Below are 22,524 nucleotides of genomic sequence, written 5' to 3' on the forward strand. Positions count from 1 at the left end.
ACGCTCAGGCATAGAACAAGAAAAAACAGTCAGAAGAATTTACTGACAGCTAGTAGTGTGAAACATGAAAGTCGATATGGAAGACCTTCACCATTCAAATCGAAAGAAAATGTTGATCAGCACATCACTGAACAGAGTCTTCCGAAGACAACAAGACAAGCTGCTAGGGAAACGGGACTGTCTGTCACATGCTAATGAACATTTTAAAAAGTGAGCTACTTCTTCGATCTTGGATGCCAAATTACGTGCAACGAATGTTAGATGAGGACTGCGACGGGGAAATTGAGACTTAATTGGTTTGGGAGATGATTATCTCGATCCGCACAACAGTATCCTCTGGTCCGATGAGGCGGTATTCCACGTTGAAGGTTTTTTTAACTTACACAGGTGTCATTATTGGTCAGATCTGGATTCAGATGTAACTAATGAAAAACTGCAGTCAAGATCAAAGGAGCCATCTGATGTGGGATGACGACAAGCAGATTCACTGTCACTGTCACTGTCACTGTCACTGCCATGCGTGGTGCACCATACGTCGAATGCTTCGCTCGTACGTATGGCCTGTGATTCGAGAATGATAAAATGGAAGGGAATAATTGTTCATTAAAGAAGGAGCTCCGCCTCACTACGCAATCCCAGTGAGAGAATGGCTTGATGACAGTTTCTCTGTCAGATGAATCGGCCCCCTGGGGGCTGACAGAACGGCGTGCACACAGTACTCGTAGACCTGATCTAACTTCATGCGACTTCTTCCCCTGATGTTGGTTTAAGGAACAAGTGTACAAGTTAAAACCAAAAGATATAAACAGTCTTGAGACAAATACCTGTGAAATTTTTGCAAATGTCCGAGTTGAGGAGCCGGCCGGTGTGGCAGAGCGGTTCTAGGCGCTTCAGTCTGGAGCCGCGTGACCGCTACGGTCGCAGGTTCGAATCCTGCCTCGGGCATGGATGTGTGTCATGTCCTTAGGTAAGTTAGGTTTAAGCAGTTCTAAGTTCTAGGGGACTAATGACCTCAGATGTTAAGTCCATAGTGCTCAGAGCCATTTGACCCATTTTGAACCCAGTTGAGGTGCTAAGAAAAGGTTGAAGATTTGTGCGGAAAAAGCGGGTGCGTACATTGAAATGTAACTTAATAACCAAGTGGAATACGCTGGTAATGCAGTCAATAAATCTGTGATAAGTTGTGTACTTCTTGGAATATTCACTGCTACAAATAAGTACTGACTTTACAACCACCTTGTATTCTGAGAACATTATGGCAAAATGTTCAAATGTGTGTGAAATCTTATGCCACTTAACTGCTAAGGTCATCAGTCCCTAAGCCTACACACTACTTAACCTAAATTATCCTAAGGAGAAACACACACACTCATGGCCGAGGGAGGACTCGAACCTCCGCCGGGACCAGCCGCTCAGTCCGTGACTGCAGCGCCCTAGACCGCTTGGCTAATCCCTCGCAGGGAACATTATGGCCTTGTAACACTTCCTCGGGGCACAACCTACGTTACTTTCGTTTCTGTGACACATTCACCGTCCCGTTTAATGTATTGAGTTTAGTTACTCAAATATTCATCACGAAAATTACTACATTGGCAGACAGCTCCAGTGTGACGTCTGCATAGCGGACAGGTTGGCTCTAGAAATTGCGAGAGCGTGCAAGACTCGGCCAACATATCACTCGGAAATTCCTGACAGATGGAGACTGTGTACCGGAGTGGGACCATCACAGCTTTACTTCTGCCAGTACTTATTACGCTACGTTCGAAACTACCCGGCATACCTTGCAGGATTGCAGAGTAAAACTCCATTTTGTAATTATATCGCTTCTCCCAGGTATATCTCGTGAACTGACCATGACCCGAAAAAATCAGAGACATGAAGTTCACAAGCAGGGTTGCAGACATCGTAAGTCAGCTTGGGGACTGGACGTAAACTAGAGTACCTGTGCTGGAACTGAATATTAGCACTGCTGAATTCCAATTTATTTTCTGAAATTATAAAAATAAATCGCGATGATGATTAATACAAGCCTTTTCTTCTAATTTTTAATTTTTTAAATTTTTTTTCTTAAACTCGGCAGTCATCAATTGCGTCTACAGTTTCTCCACACTTTTAACAAATCACCATTTACCGCACTTGAGTATTCGCTAGCCTGCTGTGGGCATCAAAGTCGAGTCCCGGAAACCCACCACAGGGACACACAACTAAAGGAATTCGTTAATTCCAGGCGCCTGCCAGTAGTCGAGACGGGAGGAGCTGTCTGGAATTCCTGGAAGCTGCAGAGCTGCGTAAATATACTTTAGACTCGCCTCATAGAGGGACAGGAATTCCAGCACAGCTGGCTCGCATTCCCTCTTTTAATTTGCGCCCTGCGAAATGGCGAGGAATTCCGTTAATATCGTCCGATATACGATCTGGACATGCGACGTGTGCTTAGGCGTTCTGAAGACTCCCCCGCAGCGACGAGGGAAACGCGAAGAAGCTGAGCTGAACGCAAAGTGTCTACCGCCACAAGAGAGCAATCGCCAGCAACCAAATCGGAACTTCTAGAGGCTTTTTTCATCTGGGCGCGAAGTAACGCTTTCATGATATTTAGCAGCAAGTACTGACACCTCAAGACGATTGGGACCGACCGACCGCCGTGTCATCCTCCACTAGTGGCGTCATTTAGATGAGATATGGAGGAGCATGAGGTGAGCGCACTGCCCTCCCTGCCATTGTCGAAGTTTAGACCTTGGAGGTGCTACTTCTCCCACAGGCATCTCTTCATATGACGTCACGAGGCTGTGTGCGCACCTTTCCAGTCCTCCCACCAAGGAAAATCCCTGGCAGTACCGGGATTCGAAGCAGGATTCCCTGCATGGCTATCAGCCACTCTGACTACCCATCTAAGGACGCAGACCCTTTATGATATTTATGTAGTGTTATTTTCATAAATGCCCCTGGTGTTGCAGAAGGCGATTGCGTGAAAACTACAAGGCGTACAGAAAAGTGAGGCATATTTGTGGATAGTGCAGCTCTTCACGTTTCAATTCATAACAAGCACCATGGAATAGTAGTGGGTCGTGCGACTATGGGGTAGGCATGTATAAATATGGTGTCTAATGGAGCTATGAGAGCGGTTTGTTATCTTGAACTTGTTGAATGTCACTTGTGGCAGTCCAGTGACGAGTAGGTACCAAATATCAGGTAAAAGCGGGAACAAAAACAATTAATGGGTGGTACAACAAATGCAGCGAGCGCCGGCCGCGGTGGTCTCGCGGTTCTAGGCGCGCAGTCGGGAACCGTCCGACTGCTACGGTCGCAGGTTCGAATCATGCCTCGGGCATGGATGTGTGTGATGTCCTTAGGTTAGTTAGTTTTAAGTAGTTCTAAGTTCTAGGGGACTGATGACCATAGCAGTTGAGTCCCATAGTGCTCAGAGCCTTTTTTTTTTAATTCAGCGAGACGGATAGCGTACGTAGAGCAAAGAAAATAAGACGGTCGTGGCCATCAGTAGAGCAGCAGAGAGTGAGCAGTAAACCTTCGTCAGGATTCCAAAGAAATGGAGAGACCTACTTTCCTCAAAGGGGGCAGGGGCGGGGGGCCGGAGATTAGTAGAAGGGATTCTGGCTTTCATCGAAATATTTATATTTTGTACTGTGTAAAAAAAGGCCTTAAAGAATTTGTTTTTGTTGTTGCTGTTCTTGTTTTTCTGGTCTTTGGGGACTGGTTTCATGCAGCTTTCCATGCTCAAAGGGGGGAGAGGGAGAGACACGGAGAGTAGTAGAAGCGATTCTGGTTTTCATCGAAATATTTACATTTGGTACTGTGTAAAAAAAAGACCTTATAATTTTGTTGTTGTTCTTGTTTTTGCAGTCTTCAGGGACTGGTTTGATGCACCTTTCCATGCTCAAAGGTGGGAGGGGGGAGACACGGAGAGTAGTAGAAGAGATTCTGGCTTTCATCGAAATATTTATATTTTGTACTGTGTAAAAACAGACCTTCAAGATTTTGTTTTTGTTGTTGTTGCTCTTCTTTTTCTGGTCTTTGGGGACTGGTGTGATACAGCTTCCCGTGCTCAAAGGGGGGAGGGGGCACACACGGACAGTAGTAGAAGGGATTCTGGCTTTAATCGAAATATTTATATTCTGTGCTGTGTAGTAAAAGGACCTTAAAGATTTTGATGTTGTTGTTTTCGTGGTCTTCATAGACTGGTTTGATGCAGATTTCCATGCTCCAATGTGGGAGGGGGGGGGGGGGGGGAGACGCAGAGAGTGGTAGAAGGGATTCTGGCTTTAACAGAAATATTTATATTTTGTACTGTGTAAAAAAAAGACCTTAAAGATTTTGTTGTTGTTGTTCTTCTTGTTTTTGTGGTCTTCAGGGACTGGTTTGATGCAGTTTTCCATGCTCAAAGGGGGAAAGTGGGGGTGGGGAGACCCAGTGAGTAGTAGAAGCGATTCTGGCTTTCATCGAAATATTTGTACTTTGTATTGTGTAAAAAAAAGACCTTAAAGATTTTGTTGTTGTTGAAACTTCCTGGCAGATTAAAACTGTGTGCCCGACCAAGACTCGAACTCGGGACCTTTGCCTTTACCGGGCAAGTGCTCTACCATCTGAGCTACCGAAGCACGACTCACGAACGGTACTCACAGCTTTACTTCTGCCAGTATCTCGTCTCCTACCTTCCAAACTTTGTTGTTGTTGTTCTTATTTTCGTCGTCTTCAGGGTCTGGTTTGATGCAGCTTTCCATGCTCAAAAGGGGGGGGGGGGGGGGTTGGGATACGCGGAGTGTAGTGGAAGTGATTCTGGATTTCATTCAAATATTTATATTTTGTACTGTGTAAATACAAGACCTTAAAGTTTTTGTTGTTGTTGTTTGTTCTTGTTTTTGTGGTCTTCAGGGACTGGCTTTATGGAACTTTCTATGCTCAAAGTGGGTGGAGGGGGAGGGGGCAAGACGCAGGGAGTAGTAGAAGGGATTCTGGCTTTCGAAATATTTATATTTTTACTTTGTAATAAAAAGGCCTTAAAGCTTTCCATGCTACTCTATCCTGTGCAAGTTTCTTCATCTCCCTGTACCTACAGCAAACCTACATCCTTCTGAATCTGTTTAGTGCACTCACCTCTTGGTCTCCCTCTACGATTTTCACACCCCACGCTTCCCCTCCAGTATTAAATTTATGATCCCTTGATGCCTCAGAATATGTCCTACCAAACGATCCATTCTTCTTCCCAAATTATGTCACAAATTCCTCTTGTCTCCAATTCTGTTCAGTACCTGCTCGTTAGTTACGTGATCTCCCCACGTAATCTTCAGCATTCTTCTGTAGCACCACATTTCAAAAGCTTCTATTTTCTTCTTGTCCAAGCTATTTATAGTCCATCTTTCACTTCTATAATGACTACATTTCATACGAATATTCTCAAAAGACTACCTGACACTTACATCTATACTCGATGTTGACAAATTTCTCTTCATCAGAAACGCTATCCGTGCCATTGCCAGTCTACATATTATATCCTCTCTACTTCGACCAGCATCAGTTATTTTCCTTCACAAATAGTAAAACTCATCGATTACCTTAAGTGTCTCCTTTCCTAATGTAATTCCATCAGCGTCACCTGATTAAATTCGACTACATTCCTTTATCCACGTTTAGCTTTTTTTTATGCTCATTTTATATCCTTCTTTCAAGACACTGTCCATTCCGTTCAACTGCTCTTCTAGGTCCTTTGCTGTCTCTGACAGAATTACAATGTTGTCGGCAAACCTCAAAGTTTTTATCTCTTCTATACGGATTTTAATTCTTGATCCAAATTTTTATTTTATTTCCTTCACTGCTTGCTCAGTATACAGGTTGAATAACATCGGGAATAGGCTACAACCCTGCCTCACTCCCTTCTCATCCACTGCTCCCCTTTCATGCTCCTCGACTCTTAATAAGCGCCATCTTTTTTCTGTACAAATTGAAAATAGCTCCCTGTATTTTAACCCTGCCTCCTTCAGAATTTGATAGAGACTATTCCAGTAGCATGAAATGATAATTAAATCGACACGCTACCTGCAAACAGGCATTGATATGCATCATTGGGGACATGTTGAAAATGCATACCCCGACCGAGACTCGAACTCGGGATCTCCTGCTAACAAGGCAGACGCTCTATCCATCTGAGCCACCGAGGGTACAGAGGATAGTGTGCTTGCAGGGACTTATCCGTTGCACGCCCCCCGTGAGACCCACATTCCCAACATGTCCACACCACTACATTCGTTATAGATGTTTGCCCATCACTTATTTGTCCTCGGTGGTTCAGATAGATAGAGCGTCTGCCATGTAAGCAAGAGAGCCCGGGTTCGAGTCCCGGTCGGGGCACACATCTTCAACATGTCCCCAATGATGTATATCAACGCCTGTTTTGCAGCTAGGTTTCGATTTCATTATCATTTCATTCTAGAGAAGCTGCACGGTCATCAATAGATCTGTTCTTTCGGGAACAGATACTAACTTCATATATATTCCAGTCACCATTGTCAAAGCTTCCTCTAAGTCTACAAATGCTAGATATGTAGGTTTGCCTACCCTTAACCTATCTCCTAAGGTAAGTTGGTTGGTTTGGGGAAGGAGACCAGACAGTGAGGTCATCGGTCTCATCGGATTAGGGAAGGATGGGGAAGGAAGTCGGCCGTGCCCTTTCACAGGAACCATCCCGGCATTTGCCTGAAGTGATTTACGGAAATCACAGAAAACCTAAATCAGGATGGCCGGACGCGGGATTGAACCGTCGTCCTCCCGAATGCGAGTCCAGTGTCTAGCCACTGCGCCACCTCGCTCGGTCCTAAGGTAAATCATAAGGTCAGTAATGTCGCGCGTGTTCCAACATTTCTGTGGAATCCAAACTGATCTTCCCCGCGGTCAGCTTCTACAAGTTTTTCCATTCGTCTGTAAGGAATTAGTGTTATTATTTTGTAGCCATGACCTGTTACATTGATAGTTCAGTAATTGTCACACCTCTCAACGCCAGCTTTCTTTGGGATTGTCGTTACTATATTCATCTTGAAATCTGAGGGTATTTCACCTGTCTCATGTGTCTTTCCCACCAGATGGTGGAGTTTCGTCAGGGCTGGCTCTCTCAAGGCTGTCAGTAGTTCTAATGGAATGCTGTCTACTCTCAGGGCCCAAGGGCTTTGTTTCGACATACACTATGTGATCAATAGTATCCGAACACCCCCAAAACATACGTTTTTCATGTTTAGTGCATTGTGGTGCCATCTACCAGGAACTCCATATCAGCGCCCTCAGAATTCATTAGACATCGTGAGAGAGCATAATGGGGCGCTCCGCGGAACTCATAGAGTTCGAACGTGGTCAGGTGATAGGGTATCACTTGCGTTATACGTCTGTACGCGAGATTTCCAGTCCTAAACATCCCTAGGGCCACTGTTTCCGATATAATAGTGAAGTGGAAACGTCAAGGGACACGTACAGCACAAAAGCGTACAGGCCCACCTCGTCTGTTGGCTAACAGAGACCGCCGACAGTTGAGAGGGTCGTAATGTGTAATAGGCAGATATCTATCCAGACCTTCACACAGGAATTAGAAACTGCATCATGATTCACTGTAAATACTATGACAGTTAGGCGGGAGGTCAGAAAACTTGGAATTCATGGTCGAGTGGCTGCTCATAAGCTACACACCATGCCAGTAACTGCCAAACGACGCATCGCTTCGCTTGGTGAAAGAAGCGTAAACATTGGACAACTGAACAGTGGAAAAACGTTGTGTGGAGTGACGAATCACGGTACACAATGTGGCGATGTGACGGCAGGGTGTGGGTATGGCGAATGCCCGGTGAATGTCATCTGCCAGGGTGTGAAATGCCAACAGCAAAATTCGGAGGCGGTAGTGTTTTGGTGTGGTCGTGTTTTTCATGGAAGGAGCTTGCACCCCGTGTTGTTTTGCGTGGCACAATTACAGCACAGACCTACGTTGTATGGCTGCGAGAATGGAAGCTGACATCAAGGCTACGTTTGGGCCAACAGCATATTTAATTCCAACATTACCGATGAAGAGCACCACGAACCTGGAAGTTATTTTCAGCCTGGTGTCCGGATACTTTTGATCACATAGTAGGAGTGTTTCAGTGTTTTGTCAAATTCTTCACACAGTTTCATATATTTCATCTTCATCTACGTCCTCTTCCACTTCCGTAATATTAGCCTCAAGTACGTCGCCGCTGTATAGACCCCCTATACACTCCTTCCACCTTTCAGCTTTCTCTTCTTTGCTTAAGACTGGTTTTCCATCTGGGCTCTTGATAATTATACAGGTGGTTCACTTTAATTTTCCTGTAAGCAATAAATTTCTTACCTCTAATGATATACATCCTTACATCTGTCTTCTAGCCGCCCCTGCTTAGCCATTTTGCACTTACTATCGATCTCGTTTTTGAGACGTTTGTACTCCTTTTCGCCTGCTTTGTTTACGGCATATTCATATTTTCTCCTTTCATCAGTTAAATTCAGTATCTTTTCTGCTACCGACTGGTTTCTACTATTCTACTAGCCCTCGTCTTTTTACCTACTTGATCCTCTGCTGCTTTCACTATTTCACCTCTCAAAGCTACCCACCCTTCTTCTACTGCATTTCGTTCTCCTGTTCTCGTCAATCGTTCCCCAATACTCTCTCTGAAACTCTTTACAAACATCTGGTTGTTTCTTTTTATCTAGGTCCCATTTCGTTAAATTCCTACCATTTTGCAGTTTCTTCAGTTTTAATCTACATTTCATAACCAATACATTGTGGTCAAAGTCCACATCTGCCCATGGAAATGTCTTACAGTTAAAAACGTGGTTCCTAAATCTCTGTCTTAACATTATACAGGGTGGTCCATTGATAGTGACCGGGCCAAATTTCTCACTAAATGAGAATCAAACGAAAAAACTACAAAGAACGAAACAAGGGGGAAACCAGATGGCCCTATGGTTGGCACGCTAGATGGCTCTGTCATAGGTCAAACGGATATCAACTGTGTTTTTTTTTTTTAAAGTAGGAACCCCCATTTTTATTACATATTCGTGTAGTACGTAAAGAAATATGAATGTTTTAGTTGGACCACTTTTTTCACTTGGCGAATTATCCCCTCCACCACCTTTTGAACGAAGAACGGTTAGGCGAAGCGTCCGGTGGAGCACTTGTTCCTGGGTCGTGGCGCTGGACAGACATGGAGACGCAGCTCTCGTTTTGGTAATGTTAACAAAGGTATGTTAACAAAGGTATTAGATTGTTTGAAATCTGCTCGGTAATGAAGCCCAGATTTTGAAATCAGGTGCGAGATTACTACTAAACCGCGTAAGGGCATTTAATTTCGTAATTCATTCGAATTTCAGTATAACTTTGCGTTTGTGCCTTGGTCAGGCCAGGTACCATGGGCCCTAAGCTCACGGTCATATTTTTGCTCTGTGCTTAACAGAAATTCACTCATTCAATGTATTTTAGTCTGCTCTTTTATTTACAGTAATATTTTGGGGGATTTTTATTTATTTTACATATGTTTTCTTTGTGAACTTGTTTTCGCGCCACGCGGTCGGTTGGAGCAACCGCCACATCGATGAATTGTAGTTTCTGTCTAAAAATATATTGTACACGATGAATAATCATACGATAGTGGGCGAGTGTAAAATAGGGTAGAAATAATATTGTGTGTCCGCAGTTTTCTGGATTTCTGTTGGCTACCGAAACTTAGCCACGTGTGCTGAATAGCACTGAAGTGATGATGTTTCTTGCGCTCAACCACAACTATTTGATTTGTTGGCGATGTTGCGCGATAAGTAAAATAATGGTTTAAACTCTCGCCACTAGGAAAATTATCGGATTTTAAATACTCTTCCACCCTGACCTGGTTTTGCCTGTAGTGTCTTTGCTGAACTTGTTCTGGGTCACCTGTAGCAATTCAATGTAATAAGCATGTGCTTAGGTATAATTGCGTGTCTGTATGAAATTACATTGATGCCAGGTCGACGCTCCCCTCTCCCATTCCACAATTACGTGGCGAAACAACCATGTTAGCTGGAGAGACCAGTTGTGATAAATACGACTACTTGCTGAAATACCATCGCTACTGAAAAAATATCAATTAATGTCTACCCTCGACTGATTATTTGCTCCCTCCATCATAAAGAATAGGTGAAAGTCAGTACAACAGTAGAATTCTAGGTCATGAAATCAAATAAAAGCGATATACTGCCTATTAAGCCCTGTATAGGTGCCTTCTGTAGTGGTTCAAAGAAAATATTGCGTTATTCGACGCATTCAAATTTTTACCGGTTGGTTAAAACCTTCCGCTAGAAATTATTAATGCCCGGCAATAACTAGCAGGGGCCCATAATTTCGTGGACCGTACGTATTAGAGAAACCATTTGCTACACACGGAAGTTTGCAGGAGCCGTAGGACATGACTAAGCAACAGTAATCTTCCTACTTAGCTGGAGTTTTACCACCACCAGTACTGAAAGGTTACGTTGCAACTGATAGAAGCCGACTTTTCGGAGGATCAGTTCCGATTCCAGAGGAACTACAACTTATCCTAGAAGATAGGCTAAGGAAAGGCAAAACTACGTTTATAACTTCTGTAGATTAGAGCAAGTTTTTGGCAGTGTGGAAGGGAATACACTCTTTCAAATTCTTAAAGCAACAGAGGAAAAATACAGACAGCAAAAGATTATTTACAACTTGTACAGAGACAAGACATCAGTTACAAGAGTCGAGGAACATGAAAGGAAAGCAGTGACTGAGAAGGGAGTGAGACAGCCTATCCCCAACGTTATTCAATCTGTACATTGAGCAAGCAATAAAGGAAATCAGAGAAAAATTTGGAGAAGGAAATAAAGATCAAGAAGAAGAAATAAAAACTTCGAGGTTTTCCGATGACATTGTAACTGTGTAACGGACATCAAAGAGCAAGTGAGCGGTATGGACAGTGTCCTAAAGTAAGGTTATAAGATAAACATTTTAGACAGGCAAAAGAAGAATGATGAAATGTAGTCGAATTAAATATGGCAAAACTGAGGGAATTAATTAGCAAACGAGACACTAAAAGTAGTAAACGAGTTTTGTAATTTGGCCAGCAAAATAACTGATGTTGGTCGAGGCAGAGAAGATATAAAATGTATATTAGCAATGGCAAAAAAAGCGTTTCTGAATTAGCGAAGTTTGTTAACATTGAATGTTGGTTTAAGTGTTAACAAGTCTTTCCAGAAGGTATTTGTCTGGAATGTCTGCCTGGTTAGCTGAGTGGTCATGTACTTGCCTACCACGCAGCGGGCCAGCGTTCGATTTCCGTTCAGGTTGGAGATTTTCTCCGCCACAGGGTGTTGTGTTGTCCTCACCACTACCACTCGCAAGTCGCCCAATGTGGCGTCATCTGAAACAAGACACAACAAGAAGCCAAAAGCAGCTTTTGGAATGTGGTTGTTGTTGTTGTCTTCAGTCCTGAGACTGGTTTGATGCAGCTCTCCATGCTACTCTATCTTGTGCAAGCTTCATCTCCCAGTACTTACTGCAACTTACATTCTTCTGCATCTGCTTAATGTATTCATCTCTTGGTCTCCCTCTACGATTTTTACCCTCCACGCTGCCCTCCATTGCTAAATTTGTGATTCCCTGGATGGTTCAGAAAATGTCCTACCAACCGGTCCCTTCTTCTTGTCAAGTTGTGCCACAAACTCCTCTTCTCCCCAATTCTATTCAATACCTCCTCATTAGTTATGTGATCTACCCATCTAATCTTCAGCATTCTTCTGAAGCACCACATTTCGAAAGCTTGTATTCTCTTCTTGTCCAAATTATTTATCGTCCATGTTTCACTTCCATACATGGCTGCACTCCATACAAATACTCTCAGAAACGACTTTCTGACACTTGAATCTATACTCGATGTTAACAAATATGTTCTTCAAAAACGCTTTCCTTTCCATTGCCACATTTTATATCCTCTCTAATTCGACCATCATCAGTTATTTTGCTCCCCAAATAGCAAAACTCCTTTACTACTTTAAGTGCCTCATTTCCTTATCTAATTCCTTCAGCATCACCCAACTTAATTCGACTACATTCCATTATCCTCGTTTTGCTTTTGTTGATGTTCATCTTATATCCTCCTGTCAAGACACTGTCCATTCCGTTCAACTGCTCTTCCAAGCCCTTTGCTGTCTCTGACAGAATTACAATGTCATCGGCGAACCTCAACCTTTCTATTTCTTCTCCATTGACTTTAATACCTACTCCGAATTTTGCTTTTGTTTCCTTTACTGATTGCTCAATATACAGATTGAATAACATTGGGGACAGGCCACAACCCTGTCTCACTCCCTTCCCAACCGCTACTTCCCTTTCATGTCCCTCGACTCTTACAACTGTTATCTGGTTTCTGTACAAACTGTAAATAGCCTTTCGCTCCCTATAGTTTACCCCTGCCACCTTTAGAATTTGAAAGAGAGTCAACATTGTCAAAAGCTTTCTCTAAGTCACCAAATGCTAGAAATGTAGGTTTGCCTTTCCTTAATCTATTTTCTAAGATAAGTCGTAGAGTCAGTATTGCCTCAGGTGTTCCAACATTTCTTCGGAATGGTGCTACAGAAGAGTTCTGAAGATTACATGGTTCGATCATGTAACCCGAATAAAATTGGGGACGAAAGAAATGATAGGACATATTAAGTAACACCAGGGGATCAGTAATTCAGTATTGGAGGTAAATGGGGGTGGGGGAGACCAAGAGGGTTGAGTTGTTTTGGGAAGGAGACCAGACTGCGAGGTCATCGGTCTCATCGGATTAGGGAAGGACGGGAAAGGAAGCCGGCCGTGCCCTATCAAAGGAACCATCCCGGTATTTACCTGGAGCGATTTAGGGAAATCACGGAAAACCTAAATCAGGATGGCCGGACGCGGGATTGAACAGTCGTCCTCCCGAATCCGAGTCCAGTGTCTAACCACTGCGCCACCGGAGACCAAGAGATGAATACAGTAAGCATGATCAACAGGATGTATGTCGAAGTAGTTGTTCAGAGATGAAGAGGCTCTCTCAGGATAGAGTAGCATTGAGAGCTGCATCAAACCAATCTGCTGGCTGAAGACCACAAAAACAACAAAAATGTAGTGCCATGTAATGGACTGGATGTTGTACACCTTTTTATCGTATAAGTCTTAAGAAATACGCAACATAAACTGTTACTGTGCTCAAAAATACTTTTTTTCACATAGCTTAAAAAAATGAATCAATAGTCTTAGGCCTGCAGCAACCACGGAAGAGATGTACGCTACCCTGCTCTAAATCAGGCATGAAAGTGGGAAAAATTGACAGGCGGTTAAATCTTCACATATATTGTTGTTCCATGTATAATATTGTTAAGCGATACAGACCTTGCAGTACTACATCCACTCTTCGGTCCACATACACTCTACAACAAAACAAATAGGACACTACACCAAAAATAAATCATCCGAACCACTCACCGCACCAAAAAAAATCATCAAAACTGGAAATAATGTACTCTCATAGAGAAACAGATAGTGACGATTTCAGAAAAATTGGATGATTTGTTCGAGAGAAGAGCTTCACAAATTATGAGCAAGTCAATAACGCGTTGTTTCAGCCATGGGTCTTGTGCAAGCCAGTATGGTGATGACGAATACACGCTTCCAATGTGCGTTCACCGTGATGTCGCCAAACACGAATGCGACCATCGTGATGCTGTAAACAGAACCTGGATTCATCCGGAAAAGTGACGTTTTGCCATTCGTCGTTGAGTGCACCATCGCAAGCGCTCCTGTCTGTGAAGCAGCATCATGGGTAACCGCAGCGATGGCCTGTGAGCCGATAGTCCGTGCTGCTGCAAACGTCGTCAAACTGTTCGTGCAGATGGTTGTCGTCTTGCAAACGTCCTCATCTGTTGACTCAGGAATCGAGACGTGGCTGCACGATCCGTTACAGCCATGGGGATAAGATGCCTGTCATCTCGACTGCTAGTGATACGAGGCCGTTAGGATCCAGCACGGCGTTACGTATTACCCTCCTGAACCCACCGATTCCATATTCTGCTAACAGTCATTGGGTGTCAACCAATTCGAGCAGCAATGTCGCAATACGATAAACCGCAATCGCGATAGGCTACAATCCGGCCAAAGACGGAAACGTGATGGTACGCATTTCTCCTCCTTAACGAGGCATCACAACAACGTTTCACCATGCAACGCCGGTCAACTGCTGTTTGTGTATGAGAAATTGGTTGGAAACTTTCCTCGTGTCAGCACGTTGTAAGTGTCGCCACCGGCGCCAACCTAGTGTGAATGCTCTGTAAAGCTAACCATTTGCATATCACAGCATCTTCTTCCTGTCGGTTAAATTTCGCGGCTGTAGGACTTCATCTTCGTGGTGTAGCAATTTTAATGGCCAGTAGTGTATTTTTGTTGGTGACTGAGGACGGTGTACACATCAACATTATGCCCAATTCCACAGGGTGTAACTGGGATGAGTGGGTATGTTTTTGTTGGTGACTGACACCAGCGTACTGATCAACATTACGTCTGTATTTAAGACACTTGTAAACTAATAAGTATAGCTATTACAAGTGTTATGTTTTTAGTTTTGGTAGCGCCTCCAAGTGGATGGGTCAAGATCAAGCGATTAATGCTTATTTTCCCTTGGGAAGCAGATCGGGTGTTACAGTGTGGTCGTGTATACTGTGAAGCCTCCTTCACTTCTCCACACACCCTTCGCACGCTGTATATTAGCTCTGACCAGCAGTTGCAGCTGCAGCCACGTCACTGTATGCAGCCAGGCTTGCTATATGTATTACCGCCGTGGTGTCTTAACAGTATTACCGATTTCGTTACTAAGTACAGCACACAGCAATGTCTTTCGATTTTTCTCGCCGTTTCATTGACTCACTGAACGCGACTGTCTCGTACTTCGCCAAAAACCGACGTTGCCAATCATATGATAAGGGTCACCAAATTTTCCCCGCCCTCTTCTCTTTCCCTTTCGACTCTCTTAACGGCCTCTCATGTTTCAGCATTCTCTATTTTAAATCAGTTGTATGTGGCCAGTTTTGATTCAGTACACGTTCTGTGTAACATACAGGGTGTCCGAAAAGTCTTTCCCTGATACATAAATTGATAATTCAGGCTAGAAGTAAGATACAAATGTGAAACTGATGTCCAATTGTTTACAAACTATCAAAGTTTTTTTCACACATCAGTAAACTTCCACATGGGCACACTTGGTAGCACGTACACATCTAGGCGACATTCAGTTTCCGTTCACACAATAGCCAACATCCCTGGAGGGATGCTTCAACGTCTTTGGTTATACGTTGCCGCAGGGTTTCAAGATCTAGTGTTCGGTAGACCTCGTCCTTGACATAACCCTATAAAAGAAGTCTGATGGGGTTATGTCAGGGGAGCGCCGAGGCCCAACCGTTGGCCTATCACGACCAATCCATCGCCCAGGGAAGGTCATATCGAGATAGGCACTGACGTCCAAACCCCAATGAGGCGGTGCACCTTCTTGCAGAAACAAGACATCGGGGTGATACTGAAGCAGCTGAGGAACAGCATGCAGTTGCAACATGTCCAGATATATTGCACGTGTGATGGTAGCCTCAGCGAAGAAGAATGGCCCGTTAACTCGATCGTGCAAAAGCGCGCACCAAACTTTCACCTTTGGACTACCTCTGGTGCACTCCATGACCTCGCCAGGGTGTTGTGAACCCCAAATGCGCACATTATGGCGATGCACTACTCCACTGACAAAAAAGGTCGCTTCATCGGAAAAGGCAATTCGTCTGAGATAATCATCATCGTCCTCAACACGTGATAGCATTCCGACCGCGAAGTCATACCGACGTGTACTGTCATTGGGCAACAAGGCCTTTGCACTTCGTATACACGAAGCAAGAAACGTTTGTGTAAAATGTCATGGAGAGAACTTTTTGGCATCTGTACTTCACGTGAGGCCCTGCGCACCGATTTCTTCGGACTTTGCAGAAAAGACTGCCTTACAGCTTCCATCCTGTCTGCTGCGGTTCTTGGTCGACCAGACCTCAGTTAAAAAATGGTTTAAATAGCTCTGAGCACTATGGGACTTAACATCTGAGGTCATCAGTCCCCTAGAACTTAGAACTACTTAAACCTAACTAACCTAAGGACATTACACGCATCCATGCCCGAGGCAGGATTCGAACCTGCGACCGTAGCAGTCGCGCTGTTCCGGACTACAGCGCCTAGAACCGCATGGCCACCCAGACCTCGGAAGTTCAGCAAACGATCCTGTGTTCTTGAACTTCTCATACCAGGCTTTAATGCTCTTGAAATGAGGTGGATTCCTTCCAAATGTTGTCTGGAAGTGTCTCTGCACTGTGTTTTGTGATCGTGTCTCATGGTACCACAGGGCACACTGTGCCTTCTCATGACTGGTTAACATGGCTTCTTGGGCAGTGCACCTCATCCACTACTTACGTACTGCGAACCTAAAACAAAAAAACATCTTTGATAGTTGTAAACAATTCGACACAGGTTTCATATTTGTATCTTACTTCTAGCCTGAGTTATCATTTTATGTAATAAAGGACAGGCTTTTCGGACACCCTGTATTGTCACTGTGCAATATCAGGAAGGCCGCCTGGGGTACCAGCGCCGTCTCAGGCGCCTTGTAACAGGTCGCGCGGCTCCCTCCGTCGGAGGTTCGAGTCCTCCCTCGGGCATGGGTGTGTGTGTTGCCCTGACCGTAAGTTAGTTTAAGTTAGATTAAGCAGTGCGTAAGCTTAGGGACCGATGACGTTAGCAGTTTGGTCCCATAAGACCTTACCACAAATTTCCAAATTTCCAATATCAGTAAGAGCAGCCGTCACCGTAATACTGTTCCATTCTCTCTGTCTCTAATACAGTTAGTTGCAATTTGCATCAAAATGCCGTCAGACGAAGCAGCCATTTTCATGAGCCTTAATAACTTTCTGTTGTTTTGACTACACTTTTTGAATCATTATCATCATCATCATCATCATTTGATTATATCTTTCAGCGTTCAGTCTGGAGCATAATCCCCCTTATAAAATTCCTCCATGATGCTCTATTCAGTGCTAACATTGGTGCCTCTTCTGATGTTAAGCCTATTACTTCAAAATCATTCTTAACCGAATCCAGGTACCTTCTCCTTGGTCTACCCCGACTCGCACCCTCTACTGCTGAACCCATGAGTCTCTTGGGTAACTCTTCATCTCCCATGCGTGTAACATGACCCCACCATCTAAGCCTGTTCGCCCTAACTGCTACATCTATAAAGATCATTCCCAGTTTTTCTTTGATTTCCTCATTGTGGACACCCTCCTGCCATTGTTCCCATCTACTAGTACGTGCAATCATCCTAGCTACTTTCATATCCGTAACTTATTGATAAGGTAACCTGAATCCACCCAGCTTTCGCTCCCATACAACAAAGTTGGTCGAAAGATTGAACGGTGCACAGATAACTTAGTCTTGGTACTGACTTCCTTCTTGCAGAAGAGAGTAGATCGTAGCTGAGAACTCACTGCATTAGCTTTGCTACACCTCGCTTCCAGTTCTTTCACTATGTTGCCATCCTGTGAGAATATGCATCCTAAGTACTTGAAACCGACCACCTGTTCTAACTTTGTTCCTCCTATGTGGCACTCCCTCCATTTATATCTCTTTCCCACTGACATTACTTTCGTTTTGGAGATGCTAATCCTCGTACCATAGTCCTTACATTTCTGATCTAGCTCTGAAATATTAGTTTGCAAACTTTCAATCGAATCTGCCATCACAACTAAGTCATCCGCATATGTCAGACTGCGTATTTTGTGTTCACATATCCTAATCTCACCCAGCCAGTATATTGTTTTCAACAAATGATCCATAAATAATATGAACAACAGTGGAGACAGGTTGTAGCCTTGTCTTACCCCTGAAACTACTCTGAACCATGAACTCAATTTACCGTCAACTGTAACTGCTGCCTCACTATCTATGTAAAGACCATTAATTGCTTTCAAAAGTTTTCTTCCTATTTCATAATCTCGTAGAACAGACAATAACTTCCTCCTATGAACCCGGTCATTTGCGTTTTATAGATCTATAAAGCATAGATGCAATTCCCTGTTCCACTCGTAACACTTCTCCATTATTTGCCGTAAGCTTTTTGAAGCTTGGATATAATAAAAAGTTTTTTCACAACAACAGGAAGTTATTAAAATGTTTCACTTGTAACCAAACCGTTGGCGACGCCTCACACTGTCGATTATTATTGTTATTATTATTATTATTTAGTCGCAGTCTTCTCATTGGTCTGATACAGCACGCAATAAATTCCTCTCCCGTACAAACTTTTCCGGTCTGTCTTCCTCTACAGTTTTGACCCTCTACAGCTCCATCTAGTACCACGGAAGTCATACCTTGTGGCATTAACAGTTTTCCTATCACCCTCCCCTTCTACTTGTTGCTGTTTTCCATATATCGCTTTCCTCGCCTAATCTTAGGAAAACATCACCCTTGTCTTATCAGTCCACCTAATTATTAACGTTTTTCTGTAGCGCCACATCTGAAATCCTTCGATTCCCTTCTGTGCCGGTTTTCCATGTTTCACTATTACAGAATGCTGAGTCCCAAACGTAAAAGGTCAGAAATTTCATCCCCAAATTAAGACCTATGTTTGATAGTAGCAGACATCTCTTAGCCAAGAATGCCCTTTCTGCCAGTGCCCGTCTGCTTTTCGTCCGTCTTGAAGCTTATTTTGCTGCCTAGGTAGCAGAATTCCTTAACTTCGTCTGCTTCTCATTACTTTCACTTTTTTTCGATTTACTGTCAATCCATATATCTCCTTATTCCACTCAACAGAACCCAGTACGTTGTCCTCGATGGTGAGTTTTCATCGGAGGTGAGGGTATCATCTGGAGTGCCCCAGGGAAGTATGGTAGGTCCGCTGTTGTTTTCTATCTACATAAATGATCTTTTGGATAGGGTGGTTAGCAATGTGCGGGTGTTTGCTAATGATGCTGTGGTGTACGGGAAGGTGTCGTCGGTGAGTGACTCTAGGAGGATAGAAGATGACTTGGACAGGATTTGTGATTGGAGTACAGAATGGCAGCTAACTCTAAATATAGATAAATGTAAATTAATGCAGATGAATAGGAAAAAGAATCCTGTAATGTTTAAACACTCAATTAGTAGTGTAGCGCTTGAAACAGTCACGTCGATTAAATATTTGGGCGTAACATTGCAGAGCGGTATGAAGTGGAAGCATGTAATGGCAGTTGTGGGGAAGGCGGATAGTCGTCTTCCGTTCATTGGTAGAATTTTGGGAAGATGTGGTTCATCTGTAACGGAGACCGCTTATAAAACACTAATACGACCTATTCTTGAGTACTGCTCGAGCGTTTGGGATCCCTATCAGGTCGGATTGAGGGAGGACATAGAAGCAATTCAGAGGTGGGCTGCTAGATTTGTTACTGGTAGTTTTGATCATCGCGCGAGTGTTACGGAAATGCTTCAGAAACTCGGGTGGGAGTCTCTAGAGGAAAGGAGGCGTTCTTTTCGTGAATCGCTACTGAGGAAATTTAGAGAACCAGCATTTAAGGCTGAATGCAGTACAATTTTACTGCCACCAACTAACATTTCGCGTAAAGTCCACAAAGATAAGGTAAGAGAGATTATGGCTCGTACAGAGGCATATAGGCAGTCATTTTTCCCTCGTTCTGTGTGGGAGTGGAACAGGGAGAGAAGATACTAGTTGTGGTATGAGGTACCCTCCGCCACGCACCATATGGTGGATTGCGGAGTATGTATGTAGATGTAGATGTGTGAAGATGTACATGTAGAACGCCTCTTGCAAATTTTTCTTCACTTTCACTGAGGATAACAATGTTATCAGCGAACCTTGACATTGTTTTCCTTCCAGCTTCAATTTCAATCCTTATCTTGAACCTTTCTTTGATTTTCGTCACTGTTTCTCGCTACGTATAGATTGAACATCATGGACGAAATACCAAGTCGCTATCTGATCTGTTTTTAATTCGAACGCTTCTTTCTTGGTCTTTCAGTTTGATTGCTCCCTTTTGTGTACATTGCCTGTTACCTGTTCCTCCCTATAGCTTATCGCTATTTTATTCACGAGTACCGAATACCTTGCACAATTTTACATAGTCGAACGCTTATTCCACGCCTAACGAAGTGTCTTGATTGTTCTTCAGTCTTGTTTCCATTATCAATCACAACGTCAGAAATCCCTCTCTGGCGCCTTTACCTTTCCTAAAGTTGTCCTGATAGTCATCTAACAGGTCCCCAATATTTTACCATTTTCTGTAAATCATTCTTGTTAGCAAATTGGATGCATAGGCTATTGAGCTGAATGTGCGATAATTGTAGCCTCTTAAGTTTCAGCCTACCCTATTTCATTACTAAATTCTGATCTGATTCTATATGTGCGGCATAGTACGCCCCTTACAATCGATTATCTGATTTCGGAATCTCTTCCTGACCATGATCTAACTGGAATCTCCCGTATTTTCCGGCCTTTTCTAAGTATATCTCCTCCTCTTATGTTTCGTCAACAGAGTATTCGCTATTATTAACCGGTATTTATTGCAGAACTCAGTTAGTATTTCTCCTCTCTCTTTCCTGCTACCGAGACCATATTCTCGCGTGACACTTTCTTCGTCCGCAGCTCGTGGTCGTGCGGTAGCGTTCTCGCTTCCCGCGTCGGGGTTCCTGGGTTCAATTCCCGGGTGTGTCAGGGATTTTCTCTGCCTCGTGATGACTGGGTGTTGTGTGATGTCCTTAGGTTAGTTAGGTTTAAGTAGTTGTAAGTTCTAGGGGTCTGATGACCATAGATGTTAAGTCCCATAGTGCTCAGAGCCATTTTTGAACACTTTCTTCTGCTCGTTCGCCTACAACCACATTTCTAATTCCACATGACTATTACATATTCGTCTCACTTCACGTACTGAAATACACGTCCAATATCCTCATATACTTCTTCTATCTCTTCATCCTCTGCTTGCGACGTCGGGATGTATGTTTACCCTACCGTCGTGCAAAACAGTTTGTGAAATCTTATGGGATTAACTGCTAAGGCCATCAGTCCCTAAGCTTACACACTACTTAACCAAAATTATCCTAAGGACAAACTCACACACCCATGCCCGAGGGAGGACTCGAACCTCCGCCGGGACCAGCCGCGCAGTCCATGACTGCTGCGCCCGAGACCGCTCATCTAATCCCGCGCGGCCTACCGTCGTCAGTTTGTTGCCTGTTCTGATGAGAACATCTCTGAAATGTTCACAACCACTCACTCTTTTCCCTACCTTCCTATTATTAACGCATCAGACTTCCTTTATACCATTTTCTGCTGCCGTTGATATTACCCTATACTCATCTGATCAGAAATGCTGGTCTGCCTTCCATTTCACTTTAGCCACCGCCCCCCCTCCCATTACGTCTAAATTCAGCCAGCATTTCCCTTTTCAGATTTTCTAGCTTCCCCACGTTGTTCAAACTTCTGACACTCCACGCCCCAACTCGAGGGGGTGACAAGCCTATAACTTCCTTGTTAGTGCTGCGAAATCCTACAACCCTAGGCTGGTATACAAAGAGATCCCCAACCTAGTATAGTCTGTCTGTAAATTTAAGATTGAGCAGCGCTTTTGGTGGGGGAAGTGGCCTTTCCCAGAAGAACCCTGCCACAGGCCTACGGGGGCACCTACAATCTGTTGCACGTTAATTGCCTAGCGCTGTAGATCGTCGTTCTGTTCGTGTGATCTTAATTGCCATTGTTAGTCAGTTAATTTTGTATGCATACTGATATACTTCGGTATCCGGAAGTGATTGATAAGCGACATGCAGAATATGAAGAAGATGAGGTATTTATGGAGCAACGAGCGTTTAATCGTCTCTAATGTTACATCATCAAGTGTTAAAGAGGCGGCACAAAAAGAACTGTTGGCATATTACCAGTCCCAATCAAAGGGCTGCAGTTTATGCAAACGTCAGCCTCGGCAAAATAGGACGCATAAGGAAGAAGCGCGAAAATAAACTGCGCGGTTTACTGAAACCGCCACGAAGGAAAACTGATAATTTTGGGAGGAAACTCATTGTTAGAGGCAGTTTCACAAAATCGATCATTCGGCAAACGATGGAGGACTTTCACAAAAACAAAAAAATAATGCCGACGTTACGGCATTACTTACTGCTGTGAAACAAAAAATCGTTTTTTTTTTTTTTTTTGGCAGAAAGATGTTTAACATAAAACACTGCTTGAAATGGGATTTACATGGAAAAGATCTATAAGTAAACGAAAGATTCTGATAGAGAGAACGGATATAATTGACTGGCTATTTTAGTACTTGAACCGAGGAAATTAAGGGAGCTAGGCAGAAAATTTCTTTTATATTGATAAATAGTTACTTACAGAAAATGTTGGCGGGGCCCTGGCGTTGATAGCATTATCGACAATGTTAGCTGAAGCAATAGGA

General features: G+C 43.6%; 1 protein-coding gene and 1 non-coding gene across 2 annotated transcripts in view; one reads left to right on the forward strand and one right to left on the reverse strand.

Annotated features, from left to right (window-relative positions):
• The window catches only part of LOC126291462 (uncharacterized), a 119,059-nt gene that overhangs the window by 12,760 nt on the left and 83,775 nt on the right, over positions 1–22,524 (forward strand). The gene's annotated exons all lie outside the window — the stretch shown is intronic.
• Trnat-ugu (transfer RNA threonine (anticodon UGU)) lies at positions 6,097–6,171 on the reverse strand. The gene has a single exon. It is a non-coding gene; the product is annotated as a tRNA-Thr (tRNA).

This window comes from Schistocerca gregaria, chromosome 9, assembly GCF_023897955.1.
Source record: "Schistocerca gregaria isolate iqSchGreg1 chromosome 9, iqSchGreg1.2, whole genome shotgun sequence".
In the NCBI taxonomy this organism is placed as follows: domain Eukaryota; kingdom Metazoa; phylum Arthropoda; class Insecta; order Orthoptera; family Acrididae; genus Schistocerca; species Schistocerca gregaria.